Source organism: Delphinapterus leucas, chromosome 13 (genome assembly GCF_059928025.1).
Source record: "Delphinapterus leucas isolate spDelLeu-1000000601 "Yukka" chromosome 13, BTC_Dleu_Yukka2, whole genome shotgun sequence".
NCBI classification, from domain to species: Eukaryota; Metazoa; Chordata; class Mammalia; order Artiodactyla; family Monodontidae; genus Delphinapterus; species Delphinapterus leucas.
Genome location: NC_143141.1, coordinates 38,857,647 through 38,877,592, shown reverse-complemented (window position 1 = coordinate 38,877,592; position 19,946 = coordinate 38,857,647). Strand labels below are relative to the sequence as shown.

The 19,946-nt window shown below is 44.0% G+C and overlaps 1 pseudogene; it reads left to right on the top strand.

The window, feature by feature from the left end:
• Positions 1 to 2,917, top strand: part of LOC149747734 (uncharacterized) — a 94,240-nt pseudogene extending 91,323 nt beyond the window's left edge.
• The last annotated feature ends 17,029 nt before the right edge of the window (positions 2,918 to 19,946 follow it).

The window sequence follows — 19,946 nt, the reverse complement described above, 5'->3', positions numbered from 1 at the left end:
TCCCTGATCACTCTCAGTTACTTTCTCTCACTTTAGCTTAATATGCCTTCTACGTAGAACTTTCCAGAATGTAAAATTAGTTTATTGTTTGATTTGTTTATGTTTTATTCTCTAGAATATAAACTGTTTAAGGGCAGGGAAGCCTGATCTGGAAAAGTGGAAACACATGGACACTCTAAAAATAAATATTTGTTGACTGGTTTGGTAATATCCCTGTTCTTTATCTTCTGCTGAGATACCTCTCTGTTATCTTTTAGGCTGGAAACTAGGGCCATTTTCAGAGTTAAAATAGCCAGCTTACTATAGGACGGTCACCATGGAAGTGTCATCCTGTGTATTCTAACAGGCAAATACTCAACTTCTGTGTGTGTGTGTGTGTGTGTGTGTGTGTGTGTGTGTGTATTTGTATAAATGTGTTGTAAGTATAGAAAACATGTGTTTTCAGGGATGTGGTGGAGTGATCTCTTCTTTAATTCATAATTCAATCCCATTAGTTTTTAAGAGCGCTATAGCTGTGCCTACAAGGGAATCTCCAAATTTCTCCCAATGCTGAAAACACTGGAAAGGGTCTTTCTGGTGGTAGGCAAGTGATTAACTCACTTACAGAAGTTTCTTTCAAATTCATTAGTTTGATTTTTGACTCTGATTGAATTCATGATTATCCTTTTACTGAAAATGCTAAATATTGTTGTAGGTGTAACATGTCACCAGTGATGTTGACGATCAAATGACTAGGACCCAAGAATGTTGAGCCAGGATAGATGTGTGGGTCATGTGCTATACAGAGGTAATATTAAAAATATTTACCAACCATCATTGCGTGGATGCTGGCCATAGCACTGGAGCAGGAAGTCTCCTGCTGTGCCAGGTGAGGTTGGTGAGAGGAGGTATTGTAGGTTTTCATATTTATTCTTAAACTATGGAAACTAATAAACTATAATTTTTTGCCAACTGTTCTTAAACTTTTTCAAACAATGCTCTTAGTCTCTTTCCCGTATATTATTATTGGTTTCATCAATGTATGATATGAATTTTAGAGAGCTTAGCTATTTAAAGCTCTTTCTCAGAAGACTGACTGCTTTTAAAAACCTTTTAAAACTGACTGGCCGTGGAGAATGATCTCTGCAGAGAATCTCCCCTCTATTAAGTGAGCAACCATAATCTCCTTTCTGTTTCCCCATATGGGTGAACAACATAAGCATAGTTAATCCAGAAACCTCTGTTTAGCCATAAAGTTTAGTTTAGCCTTCTGCTTCTTCAAGTCTTTTACCAGAACTGTACATAAATTCATGTGAGGGTCATCGTCTTCCTTTCTTCTGACCCCCTGAGATGGGGGTTGCTGTGACACAATGGAAAGAGCCTGACTTTTAGAGCCCAAAGACTTTTGGAGAAGAAAAAAGAGCCGGGTCCTAAGGAGTACCTGTAGTATACAGTAGCTGCTCAGAAATGTTTGTTGAACCTGAGGTAGGGGAAGGTCAGCTGAGAGGAAATGAAAGAAGCAAGACGCTCTTAATAATTCACAACCTGGATAGTTACGCTCAGTACTCTGTGTCCACGAATTCCCTGTCTTTTGATGGAACCCAAGGACATAGTAGGCTTGCTCTTGACTGTGCATATCTAATCTAGATATAAGGTCTCGACACCTTTCTTGGGGTCTTCCCAAAACACTTTTGGGATTCCAATTATAGTTTTTCCAAAAATTTGGCCAACATGGGGGAATCATTTAACAACTATATCCAGGGGAAATAGAAATAGCTTTCTTATAATTTAACTAGACCTCAGTTTAAAAAGTAACTTTTTAATTTCATCAAATGCAGACTGTGTCATAGAAAAAGGAGATAGGGATAAGTTTGACATTTTACAGCAGGGAAGAAACAACAGAATACTGCATTTGTGTTAAGAGGAACAGCAGTTGAAGTTTGGGGGCGGTGTTGTGCTAAGAGAAGGGCAGGGAAAGAAAACTGTTTTACAAACGAGATTTCTTTAGCTTCCAGAAATAGAGAAAGTAGTTTACATACTCCTGCACATCTGTGTAGACTTGCAAAATGTGCTTTGGTAATTCTCAGGTTGTACTGTTTACGCTATTGGTATGCAGAAAACCAGTGCTGTTTTAGTATTTATGATGTCAACAAATTCCTCCTGTCCCAGCCTCTGCTTATAATGGTGGATCGGGACAAGTAGTAGAATTTCAAAGATCATGGAGTTGAGAGTCAGAAGGGATGCTGGATATCAACTCCTATTCTTTAGGGGAAAAAAGATCACTTTTCTAGCTTCAGCCAAAAATGCTTTTGTTTTCTAGGCAAAGTCAGTAGGATGGTCACAAACCATAGTGAAGGAAAAACTGCCCTGTTGGAAACTACAGAATTCTGTATCAACTGCTGGGCTTAGATATTCAGATCCAAATATGCCACCCAGTTAGCATAAGTATGTTCCACAGAAGAAAAGAAGCTCCTCCCAGACGGATTGTCCCTTCTAGATTTTTTCCCAAGTTGTGGTTCTGTTCGTTATTGTTGCTTTTTTCAAAGGCTTCAAATACTGCAGCAATTTCAAGTTCTTATCAATCCTCCCCCGACCTGCCACTGTAAGATGTGTTGATTGCATTCCCATTTCAATTACTTGTACACATTCTGTTCTTAGCTCTTGCTTAGTGGATGGCTCCATGTCTTTCCTTACAGATCATAAAAATCCTTTCCCTTGTCCCAGAGTTTCTGTGACAGCAAAGCCTGACTGCTGCTGTGCATCCTATAGCCCTTTCTAGAGGTGAGGACTCCTTCCATGGTCCCTCCTGGCTCCCCATCTCCATGAGCATCCCACCACCTGAACAGCCAGCCAACTCTCTAAATGTGGGATGAAGCATCAGCAAAGCTGTCCCTGTCGCAAATATTCTCTGAGTTTTTCTGTGGTTTCTTAGGTATAGCTAGAGCTCTGATTTCTTTTGAAAATAACTTTTCTTTTTAAAATTTTTAAAAATTTATTTATTTTTATTGGGGTATAGTTGTTTGACAATGTTGTATTAGTTTCTACTGTACAGCAAAGTGAAGTAGAGTTCCCTGTGCTATACAGCAGGTTCTCATTAGTTTATCTATTTTATACATATTAGTGTATATATGTCAATCCCAATCTCCTAATTCATCCCACTCCCCCTTTCCCCCCTTGGTGTCCATACGTTTGTTCTCTACGCCTGTGTCTCTATTTCTGCCTTGCAACTAGGTTCATCTGTACCATTTTCCTAGATTCCACATATATGTGTTAATATACGATATTTGTTTTTCTCTTTTTGACTTACTTCACTCTCTATGGCAGACTCTAGGTCCATCCACGTCTCTATAAATGACCCCATTTCATTCCTTTTTATGGCTGAGTAATATTCCACTGTATATATGTACCACATCTTCTTTATCCATTCATCTGTCAATGGGCATTTAGGTTGCTTCCATGTCCTGGCTATTGTAAATAGTGCCACAGTGAACATTGGGGTGCATGTGTCTTTTTGAGTTATAGTTTTCTCTGGGTATATGCCTCGTAGTGGGGAAAATAACTTTCCTTAAAAAGTAAAATATACTGAAGCACTTAATGCATTTACCAGTTATTTCACTTTTGATCCAACAATTGTCTATAACAATATAACGAGCCCATATTGCCTATTCATAAAGAAGTGCCTGTGCAGTGAAAGGCTGTCTTTGGGAGTAAATAAAGAGCTAAGGATCCCGAGCTCTGTGACCACACATGCTTGGCTCACCACTCCGCAGCTCCAGGCTGCGGACCAGGCAGTGGGGGACTAGTGTGCGGTGTCTTGTGCTTGGCTGGAATTCTTGTCTGCACATGTTTGAGGGGTACACATCTCTGCAGAACACTTGTCCAATCCTGATTCCCTTTTCCTCTGTGGTTCCCCCTTTAGTACTTGATCTGGAATCTTAAAATGAATGAGAAAAGTAGCAAAGCAAGTGGGTATTTCTTTTTCATTTTCTTCTTTCCACTTCACTTTCTTGCTTTCTACTCCCTTTGTCTTCACCTTCTTTTATGTCTCCAGCTTCCCCCTCTGTTCAAAATGGAAAACTCTGTGATCCAGTTAGAGCCCATCCCAGGAGGGCTGAGAGGGAGGCAGGCCTTCAAGGTCATGTGCTGACCTCACACCCCCATAGGGCTCAAACTCAGTTATCTCTAAACGAGATCCTCAGAGAGACACGCAGGGATTGAAAGAAGTCACGACTGAACCATCCTGCCTGGAGTTTGCTATACCTTAATTTTTTTAAATCCCTGATTATCTTGCAAAGAGCACAATTTAATTTGTTAAATACAAACCTATAAGATACATGAAATTTTTGTAAGCTTATTGCTTTATTTAATGTATTCCAAGCCTCTCCTCCCCCCACCCCCCAAAAAAAGACAGGAAGGGAGGAGAGAAGGAAGAAGTGGGCATGGATGAGTCCTCTCTCCACTCTGAGAGGCCCTGGCTGTGGAAGTGAAGGGTGGCCTGACCCAGTGGTCCTCCTGGCTCTACCACCCACCAGCCTGAGACCTGGAAAACCTCCCTCTCTGAGCCTTACCATGCTCAGATCTGGATTGAGGTGATAGATCAGAAGTCTTTTATGGTCTCCTCCAGAGGCGGCAACTTGCCATGATTCTGACGGCCTCTTTGTAGACGTAATGGGTTTAAAGTTAGGGCTTCACACTCCAGATTTTCACAGAAAAGGAAAAAAGGATCTGATTATTTTTTCTCTGCCTTGCCCCAGAGATGCTAAGAAAGAAAGCATTTGTCAAACATCACTTGGAGCGGCCAGGTTTAGGGGCACGGCTAAGTTAGTCTACCAGGAGCAAAGCCAAGCACAGGATGCAGGACTTAGCTAAATTCTCTGACAGGGGCCTGGGAGACAAGGTCTTTTGAGAAGCACTGACTGTATCAGGAATTGAAATGAGCTGGAGAGGCTGGCGAAAGCAGGGTCTCTCATGACAAATGCAGCTGTGACCAGCAGGGGCTTTGCCTACAGGAAGAATACAGGAGGAGGTCCTTGGAGAGGCATCCATCATATGCACAAATACCTCCTTAAAAGCTACCTTTAAATAATGGCAAATGCATGTTAATGCGTATTGACAATGGAAGCCCGGAATAGGCCTCCTACTGGATAGTATGTGGAGTAATAGCTGAGCCTCGGTGTCTGTTGAGAGGCCAGATGTCTGTAGGGACCGAAGCTGACTATGAAATCCTAGGCTGCTTCTCACTTTGCCCATCACAGCTATTCTGACAGTGAATAATTTGCCATTCCTCCTTCAAGGTTTTCCAATTCTCCACCCTTTATACATTCAACCAGTAGTGGTTTCAACACCCTGATGAGCCCTCGCCATCAATGTGCGTTAGATGGCACACCCTGGGATCCAGGCTGTGGGAGGTGAGCACATTCAGGGATGGGATGTAGCAGCAGCTGGGTTAGCACCATCTGAAATGCAAACTTTGTGCAGCCTATTCCAGCAGAGTTTATACTGATGTTCTCTCAAGTTCGGTTGTCCATCCAGAAATTTGAAAGTCAGGACAAAATGTTGGTACAATGAGAAGACTAACACCTGAGCAGGAATGACCAATACAGCCTTTGTATCACTGTGATCACACAAAGGAGAGGCCCTGCCTGCTGAAAAGCAGGAACCGAACCAGCAGATACCCTGTGTTCCCTTTAAGGATGATGATTTAAGCATCCAGCCCTATTCATTAGGCCAGCCAGTGCAGACAGAAGGAAAAATGCAATTTTACCTGTTTCATTTATCTAGGGCTTACTGTGCACCAGTCACTTCACCCCATTTTTTCCCTTTATCCCCCCAGATAACTCTGTAAGGTATATATACTGTTACTCTCTCTATCTGGCAGTTCAGAATACGGAAGGTTTCTCCCACAGCTAGTCAGGGGCAGGACCATCATATACAACTACCCCAACCTTGAATTCTGGCATTCATGTAGAGAAAAAAAGATGGAAATAAGAGCAGAGGGTGAGATCATCAGAGTTCAGGCTTATAGTGGTGGACCCACTTGAAATTCCAGCTGTAGGATATCTGAGAAGGAAAGAAAATGGCTCGTTGGTCACTTGTGGTTGTGATTTACTTCTCCAGGGAGTCTGTTTCCAGAAGGGTGCAGATCAGGCCACCAGCCTCCCTGAGTGGCACAAGTGGCCTCTAAAGTCACCCATCAGATTAACTGTCCCTGCTGGCCCTTCAGTGACGTAACAGCGTCAGGTATCAGAAAAGCACGTGGGCACCGTCCATCTAGATTCAGTCCACATGGAAGGAGAGGCTTTGAGTGGATGATGAGGAGGACTTCTTGAGCAGCGGGCTGGTCTGGGTAGCCAACGGAGAATGTAGAATCTCTCCCTTCAGGTCTTTAAGAAGGGGTGAAACACCATGTGTTTGGCATGAGACTGGAGGCAAGGGGTCAGGCACGCACATTCCCTTCCAGTTCTAGAATTTGTCTTATAAAAGCCTCCCATTCCTGAAATCCCGTAGTAAAGGTTTACTCTTCCTAAACACCTCTTCAACGTGACTTTCTCTTCAAGAGCCACCAGTTGCTACACAGAACTACCTCATTCTTGTAACATTTTGCTGGCTCCTTGCCTCAGTGTACTTTTGGCTTCACATTGATCCTAAGGTACTGGAGGGCAGGGGTCATTTCTTAACTCCTTTTATAATCATTTTTCTCCAGCGCCTACCATTCATTAATTTAACAAATATTCATTGAGTGCCAACCATGTGTCAGGCACTGGGTTTGTAAAGCAGAACAAGGTTTGGCTCCAGTCATTAGAGAGCTTACATCTAAGACACAGCAAATAAGTGGGATACACTGTGGTTAGCATTACGTTCTCACGGAGGGTTCTTATGGAGGAAAGAGAGTTCTGTATCATGCAAAGGATAGATGCTCAGTGAAATGTTTGTGGAATGAATGACATATATGCCTATGGAGTAAAACAAATAATGAAAGACATGCTCTACCAAGGACTGTTGTGACAAAGTATTCATTTTGGGTAGAAGACAAAAGGCCTGCCTTAAAGACTCATATAATTTTAAGGTTAAAAGGGCTTTATGTCATTTAATTGGAACCCCAGATTTTTACTAAGGAGAAAAACTAGACCCAGAGAGGCTGCCTTGCCTCAGTTTACCACATCATCATGGCAGAAGCTGCATTCTCTCCATCCTCACCAGCTCTTTCCTCCAGACAACGGGAAGGCAAATGCCCACAGGCTAATGCAGCATCCTTAATAACCCTAGTTATTGCCTTGATTGAGCTTTCCCTAATCAAAGCACAGCCCTCATAGAAGGGAATTTCCAAAAAGCTGCCTGAGGCTGCTGTCAACAATTCATTTTTAGCATTTCTTTTTAAATCGCTCTAAGTCGTTGCACCTGGGTCACAGTGACAGCTGAATTAGGGGGCTGAACGGCGACATTCCGGGCACCAGGTTGGTGAGCCTCCTCTACCATGTATATGCATGAGCTCACCATTTGCATAAAGTGAAGAAGCATGGCTGCCATTAATCACCGCATTCATCTTAATAATTAGTGGCAATAATGTTGAAGAGCGGTGGTCTCCACATCGATCTCCCAGGCACCATGGGCTATTTCTGTTGCAGATGAATGATCAGGAGTGACACGTTGATGTCTTTGGATCACCAGTTCCTTGTGCTTTACAGCCTGGCAGCTGGTCAGGAAGCTTGGGTGATCTGTGGGGCTAATGCTGCCCCTCCAACAAGATCAGTAAAAAGGAGTGATGTGACACCTGGGAGGGGGCTTGAGAAAAAGTCCCTGACTACTTTACGGGCCCCTCTGTCAGCCATATGCATAGTAAACTAGCCATAACTGCAAAGCGAGAGGCTATTTGTCATAAAGATTATGACTCTCTGGCTAAGCGCTTGAAAGGCCACCACTTGCACTCAGACCTTCTCCGTAAAAGACTGGCTTGGGGTCTGTAATTTGCCAATACTTCTGGGTCAAGAGAAAGCCGTTTCAGATGAGAAATGTAATAGAATGTTTTAAGGCCCGTGGTACAGTGCCAGAAAGGATGGAAATATTAATAATTTTCATGGGTTTTTTTAAAAGCCCTATCAGGTAAAAAAAACAGAAGTCACAAAGGAATCTACTTGAAGATTTGAAGAAAAATTACACAGGACTTCATTAATACAAAAGGGGAAGGCTAGAGAACAAAAGAATAAGGAAGGAGGCAGCGACAGAGAGAGGGAAGGAACTGTAATAATGTGAGAGTGGGAGACTGGCAAGGAAAAACTAGGGAGGGATTAAAGCAAAGATTCCTCAACTTTTTAGATCCACAAGATCATCCTGGATCCTTCCCCTCTGTGACGAGGTGAAGACAAAGTGTGAGTGACAGGGAAATTCGGGTTTTAGATGGAGATGTTTTCAAAGTGGAACAACAATTAAATTTCTCCTGAGGTCTGGGTTAGCAGAGGACCATCAGCACAGCATTAGGGTCAATTTGGGAAATTTGATGACACTTATTCTTTTTTGCGGTACGCGGGCCTCTCACTGCTGTGGCCTCTCCCGTTGTGGAGCACAGGCTCCAGACGTGCAGGCTCAGCGGCCATGGCTCACGGGCCCAGGCGCTCCATGGCATGTGGGATCTTCCCGGACCGGGGCACGAACCCGTGTCCCCTGCATCGGCAGGCGGACTCCCAACCACTGCACCACCAGGGAAGCCCCGACACTTATTCTTTTGCTTCCTCAGCTTACAGTCACCAGTAAAGGTTTGAACCTACCTTTGTGAGCACTCATTCTGCCTTCGTTAGAAGGTGAGGTTTGTATTATCCATGGAAAATTGATAAAAAGCTCCTAAAGAGAGTGCAGGTGTTTCCAATGGTATTTGTTTTCTTAGAGATTTTTCAGATACAACTAACTGCCTTCCTCCCTCTCCCCAGTGACACAAAGTGAATCGTCTGCATCCCCTCCACTGCTTACTGGGTCTCTGCACTTGCACGTTCTCTGTGAGAAGGACAGCGCATTGAATCTGGTCAGCGTCTGCAAGTAAGTCATCCTGGAGAAAGAAAAGTTTTAATTTATTCAGGCAACCGGCTATTTTGTACAGAACTGGTTGACCTCAGTAATTCTTTTTCAAAGGTATGTGGAGGGTATGTGTGTGTGTGTATGTGTGTGTGTGGTGTTACAGATAGTTTTGAATGAAAGACAACCGTTTCAACTTTTAGGACAAGATACACAACTCTGAAAACTGAGTACTTTGGGAATTTTTGTTTGTTGCTACACATTCTTTTCTCCTCTGTTATCTGGTTTTGGTATCTAGAGAGAGGCTTTGTTACAGCTCTGTGCTGGGTTTTGAAGGGAAAGAAAGTGTCCAATTGTAAAACATCTAATAAACACATATATGAATAAATACCAGGGCCGACACTTGTCCTCCTAAATGAAATCCATAAAGATCGGGTCTCGCACAATCCTTTGAACCAATTCCCATTCCTCCCTGGAGATAGAAGATGCTAAAAAGAAATGGTCTCTTATATACAGGTTTGAAACCAGAGAAGGATGCTGGTCTGTGAACAATAGCATTCTTCAAGAGCCCTTACTGTGTGGTAGCAGGAGGTGAAAGAAGGGGTGCTGATAAGTGATGGTAGGAACTGGGGTCTTTGGCCCTAAGGATTACAGTATTTGAGCCAACAAAGGAAGAACACAGTGGGGGTCATTGGTCTGTCCATTCTGAGCTTGGAGTAGGTTGGCCCTCCTCAGCCAGAATGACCACCTTTCGAGGGTGTGCTTGTCTTGCTCTTCTGGGTAAGCTCTGGGCATTTTGCAAGGCTAGATTTTCCCTTCATACCCTCCTGCCCAGTGTCTCTTGCTGTGCCTGGTCCCTTTGCCCTACTGCTCAGTGTCTGGAGTGTGCACCGGTGTTTTTACCTGGATTCTCTGAAATGCATTTCTGACACTGATTTGGTTACGTTATATTCTATTCTGTTATCAAACAAATTTGCTGTCAAACAAAAGATCAATGTTATTGTAATGTCCTACTTGATGGATTAAATAGGGTAATTCAACTCTTATTAAACAATCAAGAAAAACACACTGGGACACGCTTTCATTCTCAGCTGCTAACAAATACAGTGTATGTGATCTGTGATTAAGAAACAAAGAAGGAACAGTTATTTTCAGATTAATTAAACAAACGAGTAGGATTTAGGGACCAGGATTTTTAAAACCTAGTACAATTCTTTGAAACATGTTTGGAAAAGGACATAATTTACTTTAACTACATGAGTGAACACTTAAGAATATAAAATCTTTCAGTGACGCAATTCTGGATTAATTGCCCAGAACTATCGCAGCACCATAAACAAAACCGTTCCAGGGATGGACCTTTCAGAGTTGTTTTTTTTTTTTTCCTTGTGAGTAAATGTCCATTTAGAGAGCTTTTCTAAATTTAGAAGCAGTGTTCATCAATCATTTATAATAAGCACCGAATAACTCCACTCCTCTGACCGCCCGAGATTCCCCCCTCTTGCAGAGACTGCTCCCCTCAGAGTGCTTGCATCGCGGGACTGGCATTCACTCCATTACCAGGGCCTGACCTTTGGGCTTCTCAGACTTTGCTCTCAAGATGCCCAGAGAAAGCAAATATTAAATCAGTAGAAATCTCTCTTATCTCAGCCTGCCTGGCTCTGTATTATCTTTAAACTCCACCCCCACCCCCACGCCCCCCCATCGCTGGCTTTACATGCAGTTGGCTACATTCCGGCTCCTTCTGTCTGATGCTGTTTCCGCTAATGGCTGAAGAAATGGAACATTACACCATTTAACGTGTGTGGGTCACATTAATCACAGAAAATTCTTTTAATGTCTCAGAAGTAACTGTCATACTGGACATACTGAATCTATTTAAACTAAAGCATGCCATTTTTTATCTACAGTGATCTTTAATTCCCATAAAAGGGTCAAGAAAATGTGATTAAGTGACAGTTTTAAAATGTACTATAATATTAAATAGCTTGATTAAGTGACAACTATAAAATGTAATACAATATTAAGTATCTGGCTGTGTCCCAAAAGAACTTTAAAGTATTTTTGAATGGTTTGGGAATTCACTAACCCATAATGGGTTACTAAGGAAATTTTTTTTTTTTTTTTTTTGGTGGGGACATAAAAATAGTTGAACTTAAAATGCACACTAAAAACAAAACAAAGACAACAACAAAAGCTTGCAGCATTTACAGATAACATGGAGTGGCGGGGTTTTTCTTTGGAACACCACGACTGAGTTTTTGGCAATATTGAGTCATCATTTTAGGATTCTCAGTTTACTGGTGCTGGACTGGAGTTGTATTGCCTGTAACACAAAGAACAGAGTTAGAAGTAGTTGTGGCAGAGAGACCTCACGGCTGGATGGAAAGGCTACAGGCTAGTCAGTGACCTCTCAGGTTACCTCCAAGGAGCTGATCATCACCTCCCCCAGTACCCAGCTCCTATGGGGGCACAGTAGGAAACACCAACGTGGCTGAGCTCACGTCCTCCAGCCTGCCAGCCCTCTCCAGTAGATTAAGCCAGTGGACACTGACATATAAGATGGTATCCATACAAGGATCCTTGCTGTGTCTGGAGGCACTGTCAGGGGGCTGAGGTTGGAAGGGGACAATTTTGTGGAATGCCTAGAATAAATGGACCAGATGTTCAGGCCAAATGATTAAAGAAGTTTATGCCATTATCCAGACAATTTAGTCTGGATCATCTTGTGCCCTGATGATTTGTTCATATCTTAACCTGGGTTCCCCCTAGAAAGCAGAACTTGAGGCAAAGGTTTCTGTGCTATTATCCTGTTAGGGGGTACAACCCCAGGGAGAGCAGGGAGGTGACAGGAAAGTGAGGTAGGGAGAGGCAGGATGAGGATAATTTATCCTACTGGCTGCTACTACATCCTACTGATTGCTTGATCTTGCAGGACTGTCCCTCTGAAAACCATCTAAAGTGCATAATTGTACAGTCCATCAGAGAGGAGAGAGGAAAGAGACTTTATCTGCCAGCTCCCATCTTTTATGGTTCAAATGTTTTCCCCACCGATCACTCCCAGTTGCATTTGGGTGGGTGCCTGGTGGGCTTTTGAGACATCCTGCATCTCTGGCAACAGGGAATCCCCAGGGCTCGAGATGGGGCAGGTCAGGTGGAGCCTGTGTGATGTCAGTCAGAGCTCACGCAGAGCTGGATGCTATGGTGGCATCAGGAACAAGGAGACTCTGAGGGGATCTTAAGTGGCACATAAGAAGGTCTCGATCCAGGTCAGATAGGGGTACTCTGTAGGCAGTCGGATTCACCAGAACATTTCCATGTGCCCCTGCTGAGAGGACCTCAGTTGAATTTCGAAGTGTTTTCCTGGCTTGTGTCTGAAGCATAAGCTCTCCTCTCCCCAGGGAGATTCTGGGCTGGGGCCTATGGATAAGTACACTCTGCTCCCCTAAAAATTATAAAGTAGACAGTAAGTCTTGGTGATGCTTAGCAAGTGGTGACGCTTAGCAAGTGGCTATGCCTAGAATTGTGCCTTGAGAGGCACATGCCCCTTAAGAGCCTCCCAGTGTCCCGGAGGGAAAAAGGTGGATTCTGACTTTTAAAGACAATCTTCAAGAGAAAGATGGAACGCCCTGCTAGATATCACTTCGGGTCCCCAGTGACAGAGACAAATGGCCGTGACACATTTATGTAGGCTCACTCACTGTTTCTCGGTGAGAAAGAAGCTTCATTTGGAAGATTTGCTAATAAATCAGCGAGGAAAGTTTCCCCGATATTTACTTGGGACTTTCTTTCCTGTCTTCATTCCATTCCTCCAGTTGCTCACCCTCGTACCAGGCTACATAAATCTCTTCTCTCCCTCCTGCCCCTTTGTCACCCATTAGCCTGCTCCCCCTCCGTCATTGTTTCCCCAGACCATAGATGTAACTCTTCTAATCTTCCCTGATAAATCAGGCTCTCGGAATCACTCCTTGTTGCTCCCGCAACCTCCCTGGAGCTGGGAGAGAGGGTTCGGAGTGCCTGGTGCGGACCTTTCTTTTATAATGGGCCCTGAAAGGTTGTCAGCTGCAGGTAATTAGGATCTCACTTCCCGCCATCGAGCTGCATATATCTTCCGTGCGAAGAACCCCCATCACCTTCAAAAGAATTAACACATGCAGAGGAGATCTATGAGGGGTCTGGGTGACCGGAGGATGGGGCCAGCTCTTCTGAAGGCCAAAACGACTTCATGTTTCCTGTGAGAGAGAAGCACTTTCTCTCGGGAGCAGACCCTGACCCTCCTCACACGATTTTATGGTCAAGATCTCATGCCGTGAGTCTGGGTTGTGCAACAGAGAGTAGTGAGAAGAATGTCTTTTAAAGTAAATTATTTTATAATAACACTCTGCCTTTAGGCTCTGCCCTAATTCTCTCTCCCTGTTGAGCCAAAACTTACTCTTGCGATGGAATCTCAAGCATAGTTTGTCTGTGGTTTTTATGCTCTAACTCTGATAACTGGCCCAAATCACTGTTAGACATACCCTTCAGTTTTCTTTAACGGTTGCTGAGAAATGTCAGGGATGTAGCTTCAGGAGAACGGGGTGGGCTGTCAAATGGATGTGACATCAGAACACAGCATTGGCCCCAGATGCAGCCCGGCACTGAGGAAATTCTTCTCGAGCAAATGATCCTTGTGACCTCAGGGGCTACCAAGTTTGGGGGGGGGGGGATGATCTTCAGAGGGAAGGGAGCAATCGGGTGGGATGGGTCTGAGACTCTCCCCACACTTCTATCAGAGCAGATTTATTTTAGTTTATTTTATTTATTTTTGCGGTACGCGGGCCTCTCACTGTTGCGGCCTCTCCCGTTGCGGGGCACAGGCTCCGGACGCGCAGGCTCAGCGGCCATGGCTCACGGACCCCACCACTCCGCGGCATGTGGGATCCTCCCCAACCGGGGCACGAACCCGTGTCCCCTGCATTGGCAGGCAGACTCTCAACCACTGCGCCACCAGGGAAGCCCCAGATTTATTTTTAATCATGCTCTGTATTCATATTCCATGTAAGATGTTATATTTTACAAGAGGGGAAAATAAGTTTGAAAACTTTGGATTCCATCACCTTGTACATGACTGAAGAAGCTCAGAGGTATGAAAGTCACATGGCTTGTTGGTGCTGAGCCAAAGTTAAGATACAGGACCCCAGATCCCTGTTTATTTCATCCTTTTTCTACCACTGTGTTGCATCGCAATCTTCATAATAATGTTCTTGAGTCTTGTATTGGGATCATTAGGAAACAGGCCTGTATACTCCCAGGGACTAACATTGATGATAAAGTGCCGTCCGTCAACTGAGATGCTCCCACTGACCTGTGCACTTAGAATGATTTTTCTGGTGGTGGGGACAGATGTGCCCTGAGTCACCGTCACAGCCATCATCATCTGAGAGATGATTGACGAGTCTCAGGGGTGTGATCTTTGACCATGGACCTCAGCAAAGGGAACTGATGTCTTGAGGGAGGGAGCGTAGCGTGAAAGCACGGCTTGGCCTTGGCCCCATCAGAGTCACTGCTGGGACTAAGCATGGATTTCAGAGCTAGATTGGATCCCGGCCATGTCCCCCCAACCCCCAACCCAACCCACTCCTTTTAGAGCTGAGGATATCGAGGCCTGGAAAGGTCAAGTGCTTTTCTCACACAGAAGAAGAAGGATTTCCGGGCTTGTGGGCAGCAGGCATTGATTTTTGTTTCTAGGCTGGATAGAGCTCAGTTTGTCCATTTTCCTTCTTCCCTTTCCATCAGGACCAGTCCAAGACATTGATGTGGGTAGAAGTGTCTGCTCTGCAGACTAGAACTTCCCATGGGCCAGCTGTTACAAGGTCTAGATAGGAGAGAAAAGGGGGCATGCAGGAGGTTATCAGGTCTGCTTGCTTCTCGCCCCAATCAGTGTCCTTCCCCTGGATCTCATCTCAAATAAAGATGGTGGTTTGGACTCATTACGCTAACTCATTTTTCTTATTTCATTTAATTCAAGAACTTGGGTGAAGAAGACGGGTGTTACTTAATTTGTGCCCTCGCACCCCAAGGCTCAACATTCTACTTAAGCTTATATTACCAGCCATCCGTTGGCTGGCACCTTTGTGGATCTAAACTAACTTCCCTGTGGAGTACAGAGCCAGCTGGAATTGTTCTTAATAAGAAGCCCAGTGGTTGGCATCCTTTGCTGAAATGGGTGAAGACCAAAGTCATAGCGGGTTTTGACTGAGATTCCTTCTCTGAGCAGGGTTTTTAAAAAAACATCTCTTAAGAATAAAACGAAACAAATGGGAGACCTTGTTCCCACCAGGACTTAAAATACCAACATATGTATCAAAGAATCTATTCAATTTGATAAGTCAGTTCAAAGTGACCAGGAAATAACCACAAGAAGCCAGGCCTGGAAACCAGCACTTGGTGTTTGGAGAATGTTAAATACCATCTGTACATGGGTTGTGCTCCCAAATCCTCAAGTCCTGCAATATTTCTCCTCACCTTCTGTTTTTTCTTTCTTGTCAGACGTTTATTTATTTTTAGAGATTCAGAGTGCTTTCTCTGATTAGGTCAAGGTGTCACATGAAAAAACAAAACTGGAGTCCACCTATCAAGGAAGCACCTTGGCCACAGAGAGGATGGACAAGGCAGGGCAGCCCTGGAGGGCAGGAGGAGAGGGGTCAATTTATTAGGTCAAAGGTATCTCTGTGAAAGCCACGCTACTGCGGAAAGAAAGCCACTTCTTATTCTTGAGAAAGGCAATGATTTTAAAGAAGTGTCCTCTTCTGGAAGGATACTAATATTACCTAACTCACTGGGTTGATGTCAGGGTAGCATGAGGTAATTATGGTTAACACTTCATGAATAGGAAAATGCTGTAAAAATATAACATAGGATGAAGAGAGGCTGTTCAAAACCCTGAAAACACCACAGCATCCTGAAAAAGTGGATAACAGATACTGGCATGTTGTATGATATTCTGTGAACTGATTTGCCAGAGGTCTCTGGATCTGCTTTCCTCTTTGTAACTCCATAGAAAACACAGAGCAGGGATACAGCTCCCTCTGAGGGTGGACACCAAATCTGAGTGGCTCTGGGATCTAAAAAAGTAAACTCACTAAGATCCAACAATGTATCTGTGATTCACTGCCTAGCACCCAGCCTTCCACCATCCTCAGAGGAGCACCTCCCAAGGCCCCTTGAAGATGGGAAGGGCTCGCCATAAGTGTGAATGGCTGGAAGGGGGCCAGCACCCACAGCTCTGAGGTTTCTGCCCAGCCACGGAAAAAACTAGAGAAGCAGCTGAGTGATGGTGGAATGGATGGAGAGGATCTCACTTGACTTGATACCCACATCAGATCAGAGCAGGGGGGGACTTTAGTTTTTTGCTTAGAGACTAGCTTGGTGTTGCTTAAAATTGAATTAAAATATTATTAACATTTAATAAAGATAGGCCATCTCCCAGAATTCAGATGTTCACTCAACAAATATTTATTGAGCACCTAGTATGTATTGATCTCTAGATGGCAGTTGGGAAGACACAGCTGTGAAGGAGGACAGGAGCCCCCACGGGCAGCATTTCCTAGTAGGATGACAAGAAGGCAGGCACTGTCTCAAACCAGGGTATAATTTGCCTCTCCCACAATCCCTGCAGGGTGCTGTTCTGTGTTTCTCCTTAAGTAGCAGAGTCTGGATGGCTTGATTCTAACATCTGAGGCCGGAAAGATATTTCACTTTTTTCCCTGTCATCCCATGTGTTCTTTATGCTCTTTGTTTTTTTAAATCAAAGAAAACCGTTTACTTTCCAGTGCCATTTTAACTTGTTACTAGCGAGCCTCTGGCCTGGGTGTTTTCCGTTAGCATGAAAATTCAGGAGGCTACAGAAGGAAATACCTACAACTGAGCGGTGAGAGAGCCACTTCATTCCCTCGCCAGACAATGTGTCTTGCATTTCTCTAGTGTAAATAAAATGACGCTTCAAAGAATGTTCCCCATTAATGAGTATCTGATTTAGAATAAAATAAAATCCATGCTGGGAAGTTGATGAGCTTGATTTTGCTGAATTGCTTCTAGCAGGCAACTCATATTTATGGGTCCTTTCCCTTTGACAATTGTCACCAGTCATCTACAGTTCTTTCCTCGGAGTGGAAAGGGAGAGGGCTTGCAGGTTGATTTTAGTTCCCTGTAACTGGAGGTGACATCTGAAAGCTCAAAGCTATTGAAAAGGTAGGTGATTATTAAAATGTAATGTGTTTCTGTTTTCCTGATTATGACCTCCTGGTCTTGCAGTTTGCTGCCAAGCACGTGCCAAAAGCTGGAGCACAGGTGGTGATGCATCTTCCCAGCTCAGGGAGGGTTTTAGACCATTTTAACCCCCTATTTGTTCACATTTCCTTATTGTTCTCCACAGTAGACACACTGAAATGTTAAGATACAGGGAGGGAGAGGTGGAAGGTTATCTATGGTCCCTTTAATGAAGAAGGAGGAAGGAATGAGGAAGAGAAAGAAAGAGAGAAAGGGAGGGAGGAACGGAGGGAGAGGGAAGATAGCACATAATTAAATCAGAAATAACACTTAAAAACAATTGCTGTGGAAGGGTATTTCCCAGAAAAGCAATAGAGTCCATTCTGAGCACATACTCCACTTGCATTAAGCACACATTAAAATTAGTGGCAATTTGCTTCTGCACATTCTCTATTGGTTCCTAGTTAGGCTGCAGCTTGCCACTCCAGTGTGCTTGTTCAGGTGGAAATGACGGCATGTATTATGGAGAGTAGGAATCATGGTCAAGTGAGAAAACAGTTTTACTAGAGATAAATGATGGGTGCCCTACACAGAGGACTGGGACCCACCATCACCAGGACACCGAACACGGTGCCTTCTCAAAGAGCTGATGAAAGCGACAGTTAATTTTCCTGTCTAGGCTGATGGAATTAGGCAAGTGGGGACAGTTTAAAGAGCAGGAGCTCTGTAGCTTTTTCACTGTGTGAAGTTTCTTTGTGGAAGCTTCTGTTTTCCCATCTGTAAAGTGAGACTAATACCTATGTCAAAGGAGTAAATAAGATAGGTAAGTTAGATAAGTTCCTAAGCATGTCCAATAATTCCTGGAACACTGTGCATGCCAGGTGTAGAAAAGTGGTACTATTAGTTGTGAGGTTCACTCCAAGGGATAGTTTTAAAACTCTGCCCTTTGGTATTTCATCAACAGACAATTCAGAAATTTAAATTAGGGCAGACTCCAAAAGGGAACATATTCTGCTACGTGTAGGCTGTGCCTAGAGGGACTAAACAAAAGAATTCATATCCCAAGCCTCCTGCCTTTATGGCTGTTTTCTGTTCTTATAGGCCATTCATTTGATGATTGATTTATGTTCATAAATCCCAGACCCAGCACCCCTTCCTAAACCCCCTGCAAAGCCGTATCGAATTAAAAGCTACCAAGTCGTTCTCCCTTCTTCTGAATTGGGCAAGGTGTACACAGAGCTAGACCTTTCATTTAAATCCAGATAGAGACTAGGTCTAGATGACTACAGACTTAAAGAACCCACATTGATCCCTCTTGGTTTCAGATCAGATGTCCTCAGATACCAAGGACATGATCTGGTCCCTTAGGAGGCTCTTCTGCAGATCTGGGTGGGGATGGTAGGGTCCTCTCAAGTCTCACATGCATCCCTCTGGATGGTTCAGCCCTCCCCTGCTATACACTGACTGCCACAGGCTGGGTCGGAAATCCCAGGCAAAGAGCATCAACACAGGATCCAGGAGGGAACTAACATACAACAAAAGCCACCCCCTCCATGAAATTGGATCCATCTCTGCCCCCATGGGGCTAAGTGGCAGTTGAACGTGCTTATAAATGACATAAATCACTTGCAGGACCTCAAGAAACAATTAACTCAGATTGAAAATAGCTGCTAAGGTTTCACCTCCTTGTGTGTTTATGTCCCTTCACTTCAGCTTTTAGTTTTGAAAAAGGGAGGGTTAAAATTGTTTTGAGGGCCAAATTGCAAGGAAGGGCTAGTCTTTAGCTGTGGCATCTGTTTCACATTCCATGCAATTTGAAGACTCACAGGTTTGCCTTCTTAAAATAATTATATAATTATTAAAAAACAAAACAAAACAGAAGCTAACTGATTCTTCTCAGACATCAACCTGGCAGTGTAGAGTGGGTCAGATGGTTTCAATGCAGAGAAGGGAGTAGATAGATGATGGACAACAGATAGAAGATGGATAGATAGATGGATAGATAGATAGGTAGATAGACAGATGGATGAAAGCCTCAAAGGAATCTTCTGGAAGGAAACCAGGCTAGCAACAAAGAAGACTTCCCATGTCTCTTTAGATCCACCCACAGTCCTGCATCTCTTTCACTTTACATTGGCTGAGGCGTTAATCACTCAGCCATTGTGAAGCACAGGAGGAGCTCGGGAAAATGTTGAGAACTAGAGAGTGTCTCATTGCATAAAGAACTATGCCAAAAGCCATTGACTTCCTCTTTTTTGAAAGAGTAATTTGTTTTTTATTATAAAAACAATATAAATTCAGGAAAATTTGGAAAATACAAGAAATATTTTAAAACATTAAAATCATCTCTAGCTCTACTCCCTGATATTTTGATGCATTTCTTTCCAACCAGAAGGACATACACAACTGTGGCAGGGAGGGAGCAGGAAGTGGGTCAAAACTTTATTTTTGTTTGTTTTGTTTTTTTTGCGGTATGCGGGCCTCTCACTGCTGTGGCCCGCACAGGCTCCGGACGCGCAGGCTCAGCGGCCATGGCTCACGGGCTCAGCCGCTCCGTGGCATGTGGGATCCTCCCGGACCGGGGCACGAACCCGTGGCCCCTGCATCGGCGGGCGGACTCTCAACCACTGCGCCACCAGGGAAGCCCCTGGGTCAAAACTTTTGGAGGACTTGGTGAGGCTCGGGATCTGGAGGCCTTGCTTCCTGGTCCAGCGGCT